General features: G+C 34.5%; 1 long non-coding RNA gene across 1 annotated transcript; it reads right to left on the bottom strand.

Moving 5' to 3' along the window:
- Positions 1-1,647: 1,647 nt before the first annotated feature.
- Positions 1,648-3,794, bottom strand: LOC132605524 (uncharacterized). Its single transcript, XR_009569206.1, has 3 exons — positions 3,662-3,794; positions 2,551-2,659; positions 1,648-1,867 (listed from the first exon to the last, which is right to left on the bottom strand). It is a non-coding gene; the product is annotated as an uncharacterized LOC132605524 (long non-coding RNA).
- Between the last annotated feature and the right edge of the window lie 2,382 nt (positions 3,795-6,176).

Below are 6,176 nucleotides of genomic sequence, written 5' to 3'. Positions count from 1 at the left end.
ACTGATATCATGTTAATTTAGTTTTGAAGTCATTGGTTTCTTAATACTACTTTATTTATAGAGTGAATTCTGTTCAATGAATCTGAGTAATTAACGTCGGAAAAGAGGATGCATTTAACAACATATAAGCAGACCTAACATGTCGTAGACGTACAATTGTTCACAATCTCAACATGCATGCTCTTGATATGTGAGATGTTTTCATAAGCCATTTGATGCAGATATGAGAAACTGATTTTTGAGGAGGAGTTTGCATACAAGTATTGATGGCTCAGCAAGAAGGATTGGCTTCTCAAATGTTCCATGAAATGTGAACTTAGGAAGCAAAGGTTCTATATTAAACTCGGCTTTCTTAGAATATATGCATCACCAATCTATCTTGCAACCTGTAAAAGTGCATTAGATAATCAATATCATATACTAAACCAATATGGTATCTCCGCATTTTTCATGTATTGCAAATTTATCATTTCAATTTTTCCTCCAGAAGCTTAGCATAAGAGCATTCTGTGTTTTGCTTCTTTAGGATAAATTCATAATATTTGGATATCAAATGATCCCGGGATCAAACTTGATAAACCTAAAATATCAGAATGGAGTTAAATGCGCTTTTAAAACTTATCTGTTGGCTTCAGTGAAAAAATTATATCTATTTTAATAGTTTCTTCTAAGCCAATTAGTTACATAATGCATATTCTCTGCCTAGATATAAAGGGCTCTTGAATTGTCCACGTCAATTGGACAGAAGAGTCCGGAACAAAAATGACCCCAAGAAATTTTTTTTTAACCAAAATACCCCAATAAAAAATTAAGGTGACATAAGTACCTTTAGCGCAGTAATTTACTGCGCTAAAGGACTTAACCGTAACGGCGCGGTTAAGTCCTTTAACGCAGTAAAATACTGTGTTATAGAACAGAGTAAAAAAAAAAAAATTGGCCAACTTTATTTTTTGTAACACTTAGTGTTTTTTTCCATACTTTGACTTCTGCGTACAATAATGTAGGCTCAATACATCAAGGATACGTAAACGTTCGGATCGTCATTTAAGGGGTTGAAAAGGTGCCCGAAGTAAGTTTTGTTTGAAAACTTTAGATTAAAGTGTTCTATTTTTATAAGGTTATTTTAGTCAACTTTATACACTACAAAAAAACGCTTAAATTGCGGGGGTTATTTTTAAGGTTTGCGGCGGTTTGAAACCCCCGCAATGTGTTGTTGCGGCAGTTGTGAAAACCCCCACAATAACAGCTGTCGCAATCAATTAGCGGCGGTTTTTTGCTGACCGCCAGAACTAATTTGCGGCAGTTATTTTACGGCAGTTGACCCCCGTAATTTTAAAATTTAATCTTTTAAAAATAATTCTCAATTACAGATTGCGGCGGTTTAGAACCTCCGCAATACATACACACACACACACACACACACACACACACACACACACACATATATATATATATATATATATATATATATATATATATAGCTTATATTTAAAGGTCCTGGTAGTCTCATATCCCCCAACAATTCATTGAATTTTTTAATTTATATATTATCGATTACAAAATCACTAATTAAGCTGGAAATCATAATCAAAGCAAAAAAACGTTAAAACTTTAAGAGATATCGATAACATATCGTAAAATCACAAATGTTATCATAAAGTACCATTAGTTTTTGAAACTAAAAATTTAAGTAGCATTATCAGATCACTCAAAAACTAAATTTAAACACAATACATTCACTCCAGCGTTCTAACATCCGTTCCTACCAAACAATACAATGAAATCAACGGTTGTCACTAGGATTACTATCACCGCATGATCTTCTTGCATCCATGGGCGAAAGGGATTCACTAGCTGCATCACTTGGCTGCACAATGAAAAGCATAGAAATAATTAAACTTACATTTCAAAATCAACACACTAATACTGTAGTATGAAAATTCAACTCATTGACACAAATAATCAAACACGTTCAAGGGCACCCATTTGTAAAAATAATTGCAGATTACAAAAACCCAAAAATGGGAAAGATGAAAGACCCATTTGTAGAAATAATTGAAGAAATACCAGTTACAACAAAACGATTAGCATAATAAGAATATACACATGTTTCCAGTAATTAGATTTTGAATATAAGTAAGAGTAACGAAGAGGTGAGTGTAACTATTACAGCAGAAAGTAAACCGACCCAGATGGATCTCAATACACTGACTGAAGCCAATTAGCTCTTTAAAACTGAAAACCCATTCTTTGATAAACGTACAATTTCTTTCTCTTATCATAGCAACAACAACTATATTGTTTGTTTTCTTCCTTTTTGATAACCTGTGGAAATGTTGGGTTTATTTTCTGTCACAAGGATGAATATATATATATATATATATATCGCTTTGAGATATTATTATAGTCAAAAAGGATAACAAGACATTCCAAGTTTTCCTTTTCGCAAAGAACAAATTTCATTTCCAAGGGAAAAACAGAAGAAAGGACAGGAAAATTGCAAGCGAAAAAAGAAGCAAAATTTGGATCCTATGAGTAGAGAGAAAATACCAGTGTGTTAGATTCAGCTCAGCTGCCTTTCTGGAGATCGAGTTTACGGTTCCCAACATACCAACCTCCAATGTCATGCATGCCACATCGAGGTTCAAATAGCCAAAATCTGTTGGTAGAGAAAAATCATTACTTACAACATCAACAAACAAAAACCCCAAGACACAATGAGAGACCTATATTTGTATTACAAACCAGAAAAAAGATGTTTTACTAAAAAACATTCTGATATGAGAAAACATTCTAATAGTTGACCACAAGCTTTCATAGTTACACCTTCTGAGAAAAGAGCAACTAAAATTGAAAAAGAGGGAGAGAATGAGAAAAAAGGAAAAACTACACTGATAAAAGTAGAAAGAGAAGACATTGATCAGGACCCACAATTTTTCAAGCTCATATTTAAACGTGGATGACTAGACTTCAACTCTAAACTCAACGCTTGAAGCATTATCCTTAAAAACACCACCAACAGCCATATGAAAGTACACCACATACTGCTTTGCAGAACACTGATAAAGACCACAAATTAATTCTCATGGTTATTTTCCCCGTAGCTATCCAATTAAACAACATAATCAGTGTTAACTTACTACTTATTTCTTTCATACTAGTGATGATATTTAAGATGAGATCTGTAAATTCAAAATTGAACATGATTAGTGAAGATTAATATCGACCCCAACTTGTTTGGTATCGAACGTTGTTCTTGTAGGGAGAATAAAATAACATGAAATCAAACCACTTGCATACACTTGCAATTCCACCTCTTCCAATTTATTCACCTTGCTGAAGTTGAAAATAACGTACACTATCATGGTACAGAAAAGAATTTTTTTCTTTAAACTTGTAAATGAGAAGGTTTAAATTGTACCCAAAAAGAGGACCAAGACTCCAAGAGGCGTGCATTACATGGCCATTTTTCAATATTTCCAGGACATATTATTCCTTGCAAAAATATAAAGATGAACAGGATACTTAGCTTACACAGACTTCCTTAACTTTTCCTTTTTGTTCAATCTATAGGCCAACATACAGGAAATGAGGAAAAGAAAGGAACAGAGAAAAAGGTTCTAAAAAAATATCATCAAGAGCTTTAGATTCCATAACTCACCATGTTTTCAGTAATAGCATTTCTGAGGAAAATTTTAGTGGATCAACAGAAGGTAAACTAATAATGGGTAGAAGGAGAAGATAACAACCTTCTTCAGCACTTGCTGCTCCAATGGAGAAAATGCAATAGCCTGAGAATTGGATCTAGAAATTAGAACTACCACACATATCATAAAAGATGCAAAAAATAAACAATTAAAGAAGGTACCTAGCGGACAGAAAGGGCGGCGACGAAGGACAGACAGTGGTGGGGATGAGGCGTCGGCGGCGGGGAGGGGTGTGGTGGGGATGGGGCGACGGCGGTGGGGGAGGGGTGTGGTGGGGGTGGGAGTTTTGGGATAAAATTAGGTTTTGGTATATTTTGGGGTGAGAATTGCACGATTGATGTTGGGGGAGTACATTAAATTTTTCAAAGCGAAAAAAAAGTGAGGGAAAAGTTGCGCGCTATTTTTTTCCCAGATGGTGGAGGTTCCAAACCCCCGCTAGTTTCTTTTATTTGTGTCGGACATGTAAACCCCCGCTATTTAATGAAATTTGCGGGGGTTGTAGCTGACCCCCGTTATTAAACCGTCGCAATTTAAGCATTTTTTTATAGTGATATGTCGAGAAAATTAGTCAGCTTTATTTTGAAAAATTGAAACCACAAAAGTGAAATTGACATTCACAGCTACATTTCCCCGAGATTTTTACGTTGAAATCTATTGCGTATCATCATATTATAAGTAAAGAAAACTAAAAACTTCAAGCCAATTTGGGGGGAAATTGAAATTGAATAGGATAACAAGTGTTGAACTGGGAGGAATAAGAGGGGGAGAACCAGTTTCTCCATAAGCCAAATTGGCGGAATTGTGAAAATTGCCCTTTCACTTTTTTTCATTGTAGCAATTCCTTGATCCCATCCTTTAATAACTTCACCTGGAATTCAATAATGTACAATCAAATGCCCTTAATGTCATAAAATTACTATTATTTGTATAAACTATGGTGTAATGCAGAACATAAAACAAAACTCAACTATATATTAACTGATTTAGGTACGGCTACATCCCTGCTATGTTGCTCGGACTTAACAAAATGTTGTTGCACCGTGTTGGATCCACCAAAAATGCAATACTTTTGAAGGATCCGACACACACCCGACAACATTTTTGAAGAATCCGAGCAACTTAGCATCACTGTTTAGAAAATCGAACTTGGATTACATGTGAAATTATATTAACATGTCAATGTTGAAATTCGGTATCAATGGTCCTGTGTGCTTTCTAAATCTCCAATTAATATAATTTTAAGCCGAGTCTAATGATGTTTAATTTTTCAGAATTGAGAAAATATGAAGTAAAGACAAATTTTAAGTTGTATCTATAGTTTGTAATTTGATCAACTCCAATTAACTGGCTGCCCTGTTTTCTAGGTTTAATGATACACTTATCAACCAAGAGTGGAGGTGGTAATTACGGCTCCATCCTTAACTAGAGGCCTCAAGTTCGAGTCTTGAATAAAATCACCTCTTGTAGGAGCGCTTTACACCAAAGTGGAATTTTCCAGCACGGTTTTGATTTAGACAGGCTCCAAAGCGAACAACATTTTTGAAGTGTGTTCTATTAGTCATTAATAAAAATATAAGAGACCAGAATATTACCTTGTCCTAGCTTGAACGTAAAAGGCTTCCCTCTATCATAGCTTGAATCAAAAAACTCTCCATCTTGAAGTTTCACTCTGTAATGAACTAAATAATCCAAAAACATCAACAAAACAGTCAGCATTTTTTAACTAGCTATGAAAATAATAAACAAAAACTTATGAAAAAAGTAATTAATTAATCATGAAATTTTAAAAAACCATACCTTGGATTTATGTGGAAATGGACCCGTGCTTTGTTAACGTTCATCAACTTTTGTACGCTCTCAACTTCGTATGCGCTTCACCTAAAAATTGGTTATGCAACAACTGAACTATTATTTTGTTATATATTGTGTGAATGTTTCATTCCGACTTTTTTTTTTTTTTTTTAAATTAAGCAACCACTAAGCAATGCCTAGTGGCTTTATTTTATTACTAAATAAAAGAGCCTCTTTGCAAAATGTTTCGACAGAAGCATCTGGACAAACAAAACAAAAGCAAAAGCTCAAAAATCTAGCTATATCCAAGAACTAAGAACAGAGAACAAATCTCTTCTCACAGCAACTCAGACTCCTAGCTTAGCAATCAGGTATGATTCTCACTCATTTTCATTCATGTCTATTGAAGAAAATGGTATTCTTCCAACTGAAAATGTGTTGTGTTGAATCAATTCTTTTGAGCTTTGTCTGTTCCTCTCCTCCATTGTTGATGTGCTTTGAAATCTCTAACCTTTACCCAGTTCTCAAATTGATTTGATAACTTAAGTATTCTGTCCTGTTGATTGTTAGATCTTGTTTGTCTTGAGTAAGTAGCATTCTTAAGCCCGTGATTGGCCCCATTAATATGTCCCTCAAGCTCTCACCAGAGACATGGTTATCAACCACACTAAGATTATC

The sequence above is a fragment of the Lycium barbarum genome, chromosome 8, assembly GCF_019175385.1.
Source record: "Lycium barbarum isolate Lr01 chromosome 8, ASM1917538v2, whole genome shotgun sequence".
Taxonomy (NCBI): domain Eukaryota; kingdom Viridiplantae; phylum Streptophyta; class Magnoliopsida; order Solanales; family Solanaceae; genus Lycium; species Lycium barbarum.
The sequence above is the reverse complement of the archived record's forward strand: the minus strand, read 5'-3'. Positions and strand labels throughout refer to the sequence as shown.